Genomic DNA, 8,536 nt, shown 5'->3' on the forward strand with positions numbered 1-8,536 from the left:
AGGACTGTGCGTGCAGTGGCTGGAGGTTATCAGGAAAATTCTACCCGCCTTCCACCAAGGAGGTTCACAGTTCTGGCATTTCCTGGAGCTGCCATGCCACTATCAGTCCCACCAGGGGTCCTTACCCTAGCAAGTTACAGTTTTAGGTCATGCCCAGGACCTGGGGACTCCTCCTTCCCCATAGCCCCTGTCCATACCTCCAAGTTTGTCTTGGCATGGGAGCTTTAACAGGGAGATCTTCTTCCTCTGCTGACTGGTGATAAACTAAACTGCTGCCTCCAGCTCTGAGAGTGGGGCATTAATGGTTGTGAAAGCAACTAAACAAAGGAAATAGGTGTGGAGTGAGAGGGTGACACTCACTCCATCTGCATGTGGAACTTGGGGAACCCCAGCAGCAGGAGGTTCACTTTGTGAAAAACCAGCTGCTCCACCAAACCAGGATCCAAAGGAGATGTGTGGGGTGTCACAACATTCCCAACAATGCTGAACAGCCTCTTACTTGGAACACTGGTTGGTGGACAGGACAGGTGTTCCTGGACAACTGTGGCCAGATGCTGCCACATCTGGATGTGGGTTGCCCTATAGGTTAAGGGGTCACATTGCAGAGGCTCCATGTCCTCGATGAGATAGGTAGCCACTGAGGCCTCCATGCTACCTGCTGGATGGTGGTGTCTAGTGCTTCTGGAACCAAACATTGAAGCCATGTCCTTGGCCCACATTAGGAGAAGCTATGGTGGAGGAGATTGACTGGTGCTTGGAGTGCTGGAATGGGACAGTGGATTTCCCTCTTCCACATCCCCCTGCCTCTGCCCTTCTGCCTCCCTGACTCTGTTCAGCAGCACCTCTGCCCAGTTATCAAGGGTTTTGCTGATGCAGATGCTCCCCTTCACCCTCAGGTTGCACATGGCTGTGAGCACATGAACTGTACTGTATCGCAATGGATTGAGCTGTTTTGATGAACTCCTTCAGCTGCCTCACCAGTGCCTGCACCTCTTGTGAAAGTGACTTGCTGCAGTCAGGAACATTGTTCCCCTGGACCTTCTCCACTTGATTCTCAAGCTCCTTCACTTTGGAAATCACCTGGCTAAAGAGGGCATCGCTAGTGCTGAGTCTGTCAGTGGCCTCGAGGAATGGCTTGAGGACCACCAAGTTTTGGGAGATGGTATCTCACTCAGGTCTGTTAAGGGGGCCGCTGATCCCTATCTCCTCAAGCAAGACCATCTCATGGATGGCCTTCTGTTGCTCAACCAGCCTTTCGAGCATCAGGTATGTGGAGTTCCACTGAGTCTCCACATCCTGTGTGATTTTATGCTGCAGGATGCTCAGCTCTGCCTGTTTGTCCTGCAGCATCTTGCCCCCTTGATGCTCCAGTGGAAGTAGGTTGCCACCTTCTTTCATTTTGAAATGAGCTTAGTCATGGTAGTGATGGTGTTGTCACCAGGAGCCCTGTGCCCCTCCAAGACATACCTGATCATGAGGTGGAACTTCTGTGCCACACAGCAGATGCCAACAAAGTTGGCATCACACGCTGCCTTGACCATATTGACTCTATTGTCAGTGACAATGAACCTGTGGGTGAGCTTGGCCTGCCCAAAGAGATACCCCTGAACCATGCAGTTCATGGCCACCATGATTTCTCTTGCCATGTGGAACTCATCCATCGTCTCTTCTTGAAGGAGAGCCAACCAATTCCCTGACTGATTGCACAAGTGCCCTGTGAGGGAGAGGTAGGCATGATATCCACCCTGGCTACTCTATGCGTCAAAGGTTAAGTGCAAGGCTACCTGTGGCCCTGCCTTCCACAGCTCCTCCCTCAAGTACTCTCTGCATGCCTCACAGGGAGGGCACCACCGTCCTGCTAAAGGTGGTGCATGCGTGGACTTGGTAGGATGGGGCCATGAGTGCTATGAGCCACCTGAACCCTTGACACTCAACAAAGGAGAAGGGCTGGCCATCCAGAGCAAGAATCTCCCCAATGCTCTGAATGACCTCACTCATCTTGGGAATGCACCCCCTTTGTCCCCACCTTTCCCCCATTGGTCCAGGGTGGCCTGCCTCTGCTTCTTGGGGACAGGGGCTTTGGAGTGAGAGGGGAACTCCTTTTTGGGCATGCTCCCACTGGTGCTAGTCTGAGGAAGAAGAAGGGCAAGGAGGTGCTGCCTCCTGAGATGCAGCAGCATTGCCATGGTGGTGAAGGGTTTCGCATCCTTGTTCTGGCTGACTTGCTTTTGGCAGTGCTGACAGGTAGCATACATGGGATCATATGCCAACTCAAAATGATCCCATACTACACAACCCATCAGGTTATGGCTTGAGGCTGGGTGTCGCAGAGCACTTAGGTGCCCTGCACCTGAGCAGAGATGGCTCAAGAGAGACCCCTAGCAGTGAGAAGGGGGAGGTACAGCTGCCAGTCACCAGGGAAGCACAGGTGCTGGTTGCTGGGGCAACCAGTGAAACCTGCTGACAAGAAGGGGCAGGGCTCAGTCCTTCTTAAGTCCAGGCAGGAGGCCAGGGTTGCAGTTCCCCTCTGGCAGCCAAGGAGGGGGAGCTTGGCCAGAACAGAGAGCAGGGCAAGGATTGACTGCATGAGCATCCACTGGTTTGCTGCCATGGGCTGAAGCTTTTTTCCCAGTAGGGATCAAATGTTGTTTGACCGGATGGTTTAGTTTTACATCATAGCCCAGGGTCTTTGTGCTTTGTGTTTACTGTTTTACCGGAGGACTGGGTGAGGCTATTAGGGGTTGGAGGAGGCCTCATAGGGACCCCACAGTAGCATGGGGGTCCTGGCGCCAGAGAGGGTGCAGCATCTTGGGGGTGCATTGGCCCCAGCCCCAGAGTGAAGGGGGCAGCGAGGAGCCCCGAGCAAAGACAGGGGTGCAGTAAGGAGCCCCAATGAGGTAAAGGAGAGGACTGAATTACAGCAAGGCCCAGGTCAAGATCCTGGCAGTACCATCTGCGAGGCTTGGGCTGCGGTGTAGGGGAGGAAAGGAGCTGCAGATAGCACCCTTTGTCACCAGGGCGCATAAAATAGGCAGCCTCCCGCTGATTACAACAATCCATTAATCAAATAAGATCAAGGTGTGGCAGGCGAGTAAGCAGGTGGTTGGCCCATTACAGGAGGGCGGAGCCACTCCTGGAAAGACTCCGATAGTGATAGTCCTGTCACACTGGGGAATCTTGCCTTATCCCCCTCCCCCTCCTCAGCAGGTAGGAAGAGCTGAGCCACTTGTTCCCACAACCTCCTCCAAGGTGCCTTCTGGAGAAGGAGACCTGCTTCTAGGGGAACTTTGAGGAGTGTGGAGCACAAACTCAGTTTCCCCTCCTTCCCCAGAATTTCCTTGGCTATGACACTGAGTGCCCCTGCTTCCAGATCCAGCTCCTCCTCTGGCATTGGCAGGCTTATGCTGGAAACTGAAATTAGAATGGTCATGCTGCTGCTGACTGTGGTTACTGGTGGTGCTGCAGGTGCAGACACAGTTCCTACCTCTTTGTTGTCACTAGCAGCAGAAGACTCCTCACTGCCAGGAAAGAGGTTGTGTCTATGTTTGGGGTGGGGTGGGGGGCTTGAAGCTCTCCCTCCACCCTCTCTCCCTCTTCCAGCAGATCTGGCACCTGCCAGATGTTTCACGATGTTTCACCAAAGTGTGCTGCAAAATGTGTGTGTCTGTATGTAATACATGTAGTATATGTTGTGCTTTCCTGCACAGTGACTGTCACGGAAAATCCAGATTTCTTTTTGTGTCGGGGGAGGAAGACAGGCTAGCAAGAACAAATAAGAGGATTTTGGGGGAAGAATAAGCTGAAAGGAATGGATAACTAGGGATTGTAGGCAAGGGTAAACAGAAAAAGATTGGATAGAATTTGTTGGCAAGGGACTACCTATTACCAAGCCGGAATCCTTCAGATGCTGCTCCTGCAACAGAGACAGAGATCTCACAAAAGGCACACAGATGAGTTCACACACACCCTTATGTATTGTTTCTATGTCCCTCCCTTACAGCACTGTGATTGGAAAGGAACTCCCCTCCAATGGGGAGGAGCTTGGGAGAAGCATAAATAAATCACAGTCTTCAACCCAAGGAGGCCTTCCAGCTTTGTAATTTAGCTTAGTACCTACCAATCATATGTAACGTGCTGGAGTAAATATTTGAAGTATTATGTTTATTGCTCAGCCAAATGATGATTAAAAATGGATATACTTGCTGATTCACTTTCCCCTAGTGTGTATTCTACACCTTTGTCACAAACTTACAGATAAAGTCCCATTTTCCCATCATTACTTCCATTTCGTTCTATTATATGACCCTGTTCACAAAATCTTAAATTATTTATATGCTTTCTTTAAAGTCATTGGATAAATGTCAAATAGTCTTTATGTTGCAATCAGTCTGCTTTAAACTTCCAGAAACATGTTGTAGCTATGATCACACCTGTCAGCTATTCTCTCTGTATTGTTAAGACCTGTGAGGTGGAAGCTCATGAAGAGAATTCCACAGGCCACCCCTTTAATGGCTGAGGGGAGAAGATTGTTTTTTGTCCTTTTAAACCATTCTGGGACCAAATGAGTTCTATAGATGTTTTGACAGTGGAAAATCAAAACAGGTTTCCAGTGGGAAAGGTGAACCAGAACTAAAATGAAAGACAATTATTGGCCCATGGCATGTGAATAATTTCAAAATACCACTCCTCTGTTCTGTTTGTTTGGTCAAGTGCATGTCCAGCTGCATGATGAGAATGAAAGCCCTTCATATGTTATCAACAGGCAACAGGAGACAGAGAGTATGTTTGAGCCAAAATGAATGGAGCAAAGGTCAAGTAGAGTACAGTGGAGTCGTATCTTATGCGGGGGTTATGCGCTGAAGTCAGCACGCAAGGCGAAAATTGTGTATAGCTGAAATCACCCTTCCCACTGCACTCCTTGCCCCTCTTGTTCTCCGCTGCATCGTCCCACCAGGGCAGCCTGTTGAGCATGAGCAAGCTGCCGCCTCCCAGCCATGCCGGCGCATGCAGGCAGTACCACGTGGTGCTGCACTACGCACCATGCCCCAGTTGGCAATTGGTGGGCAGCCCCAGCAGCCCAGCACTTATAGCTGAATTCGCATAAGTTAAATATGCGTAAGATGCCACTCGACTAAATTCAAAGAGAAGATTACATTTCTATTCATATAAGTCACACAGATTAATAAAGAGCTAAAATACTATGTAGCTTTGAGACATTCCATTTGGTAAAAGTTACGAGTTCCAAATAGTTTTGCCATTTGAGTGGTATTCTGGGCTTTACCCTTGTTCTAAACCAGTAATATGTAATGAAAAAAAATGCTTAAATGACATGTCACCATTTTATGCCAGGGCCATCTGTTTATATAGTTTCTCTTGAACTCATTCCTACTATCATTTAATGTAAAGTATTGTAGCAGATGGTGTAGAAACCATCTCGTAAAATACATTTGTCTTCCTTTGCTTATAGGAAATCTTTAAAATTTTGCCCATAGATCATTGTTAACTAGCTTCTCTATATAAAAACAGAGAAATATGCTAAGAAGAATTAATGAGACAAATCCTTTAGCCCCTACTTTTTATTTTTTAACGCCCTCTTATTCAAGGCTTGTTCTCAGCTAAAGAAATGGGAGCATTACCAGAGCAAGAATTGACTACAAAGAGTGTTAAGATTTAGGAAATTGCTACAATAAAGGTAAAATATTTTCCAAACTCCATCTTATATTGGGCATGGCTTGTATCATAGATTAACCCTTTGGAACTTCCACATTATTTCAATGGTTTGATGAGCTTTAGTTAAGGTGTCCCTGTTGCCATTTTGAAATGTAGGAGCAGTGAATAAATGTGACATTGAGGGTGTTGGAGCATTCTAATTAAAATGCTACAGCAGATTTGATTGTAACATGTTCTAATTTGAATGCATCAGAGCAAGTGCTGGGCATGTGTATAAGTGTCCTAAGTGACTTAGAAGTCCTAAGTTCTCAGTTACTCAAGTGCCTTTGAAAGTGTCACCCACAAGACCCTTATGTGTAGGGAGCATGTAAAATACTGGTGTTCTAAAGCTTTAACAATTAGACTTGAGCAAATATTATTTGCTCATATTAAAAATATAAATTGATTTCATTTTTCTAATTTTGTTTTCTTTTAACATTTTCTGTAAAAAAAGAAAAAAATTAGTTTACTAAAAGTAATTCTTGCTGAAAGCCTTACGTGAATATTACTGAATATTCATACTAAGTACATTTTTCAGTCTTCAGCCACAAGTCTTCAGAGTTAAGTCCATCACTCAGGTAGTAAGCAGGAATAATATTGTGAATTCCTGATAAAATCTGAAATACAGGAATGAAAAATTATAAGGTATATTGAATTCTGATAATCCAGATTCTTAGGAACTTTTCCAAACCAAGTATTATAGATGGAAAGTATTTTTCCAATAGTGTTTAAAATATACAAATTTTGAGGACAAACTAGCAATTGCTCATGCTCACTTTCCAAAGCAGGAAGCTAGATTGGTCCATTTTTTTGCCATGGATTATCAAAAGAAATCAAAAGCTAATGCATGATAAAATAATAACAGATACTGGTTTTTGCTTGTAACTCAGAATGAAACATTATTTAGGTTTGAAAAGTTAGGTTTCTCTTTTAAACTTATTTTCAGGATGGGTGTATATAGGTCAAGGATTTTACATCTTTCTGTTAGAGAGAATGAACCAACTTTTTATTAATTTCTATAACCTGGAGGTGAAACAGTAGTTCATTATGTAAATAAGGATCTTACTCCTCAGTCAGAAAGAGTTCTGTTGTTTGATAAAAGGCTTATAAGACTAACATGCCTAGGTGTGAGCAATATCTTATAAGAAATGAAGGAGTTTGGAAATATCTTTGAGACAGCAATAAAAACACTGTATGGAGTGATAAGGGTTAATTTTTATAGCCAAGATGGCAGTTCTGGAATTGTATTATCCAGAAAATGGAAACCTAAAGCCAAATGTGACTAGAGTTTTCTATGTTGGAGAAAATAATAAAATATTTTTTAGACTCACTAGGATACATGTTAAAAAATAATAAGCATAATAGAATTCTAGCTCTGTAATGTCTGTCTGTCTGAGAGAGACTGTCAGTTAATCACAGTTAATTTATGTGATTAACACAAAAACACATTAATGCATTAATTTTTTAATTGCCTTAATAGCACACATCATTTTGACAAGTGGAGCAGACCAGCTCCAGAACAGCCAGAACCCACACGCACAGCCCCTACCCGGGCCTGCCCTGCACCTGCTCCAGACTCACCCATCCATACTGAGCAGTGACAGTGGCTGGGCAAAAGCTACTACTTGGCATGGGAGAAACCCTCACCCTCACCACTGCTTGACCCTTCTTGCTGCAGTGACCCAGAGCCTGCTTCTGGGTTGTCCTACAGCTCCTTTTCACTGCCATCACTGTTGCCTCCAGGGCATCCAGTGGGGCAGCACTGGCAGTGCAGAGGAGCTGCAGGACAGCCCAGGTTTGGGCTGCAGGGGGCTGCAGCAAGAAGGGCCCAGCAGCAGTGAGGGGGAGAGGCCACTTTTCCTCTGCAATGAACAGTAGTTTCTGCCTGGCTGCTGCCACTGATCAGCATGGGCAGATGTATCTGGAGCAGGCGTGGGGTGGGCCAGGGGCAGGGCTGTTCACATGGGTTATGGCTGGTCGGCTGTGGCTGGGGTGTGTGTGGAGCGGGCTTGGGGTGGACCAGGGTCAGGGCTGGGACTGTGCACTGTTGGTGGTGGAAGGGAGGTGCATGGGCTCTGGTTGTTGGGGCGGGAGGTGCTGACTATTATTTAACTGTGTGATTAAAATTGCAATTAATTGCAACTTTTTAAAGATCCTGTAATTAATTGCGAATAATTTTTTAAATTGTTTGTCAGCCTTAACATGAGCACATGCACACACACACGTATACGTATATGGGCGTGCATTCCTAATGGAAAATGAAAAGTTTTTTTTTCCTTTTTTCCTTTTGAGCTCTTTAGGAAAGAGGCTGATAACTTGATTGCATAATCGTGATTCACAGAAGATTCTTCACCTTTGCGACTCTTTATAAACAGACATGGGAATGTTTTACATGTTCAGCTTAATCAAACCAACTTTTAAAATTATAGGCTTCAGCAAATTGCATTGAAAAGGCCCATGACCCTTCTTTCATCACACTCCTTTCATCATGCATGAGATTGTTGCCACTGAAGCCATTGGGGCCAGGGTCTCAGCCACTGTTTCTATTTATGATTGAAGTACAGATGGAGAAAAGAAAACATCTCAATGTGTGTTCTAAATGCTTGTGGGGATGTTTAAATCTTTTTACATCTTTCTCATAATAGCTTTATTTGCCAAATTCCTTTCTCCTTCACAGAATCATAGAAGTAGGGTCAGAAGGGACCTTATAGATCTTCAAGTCCGACCCTCTGCCAGGGCAGGAGAAAAAACTGGGCTCAAATGATCCTAGCTAGGTAGGCATCAAGCCTCCTCTTAAAGACCCCCAGGGTAGGAGCCAGCACCACTT

General features: G+C 45.7%; 1 long non-coding RNA gene across 1 annotated transcript in view; it reads left to right on the top strand.

Moving 5' to 3' along the window:
• Window positions 1–454: 454 nt before the first annotated feature.
• The window catches only part of LOC109324894, a 17,447-nt gene continuing 9,365 nt past the window's right edge, over window positions 455–8,536 (top strand). Inside the window, exon 1 of the long non-coding RNA XR_002105032.1 lies at window positions 455–529. This is a non-coding gene — a long non-coding RNA (uncharacterized LOC109324894). The remainder of the gene's footprint in view (window positions 530–8,536) is intronic.

Source organism: Crocodylus porosus, unplaced genomic scaffold (genome assembly GCF_001723895.1).
Source record: "Crocodylus porosus isolate Cpor-Errol unplaced genomic scaffold, CroPor_comp1, whole genome shotgun sequence".
NCBI lineage: Eukaryota > Metazoa > Chordata > Crocodylia > Crocodylidae > Crocodylus > Crocodylus porosus.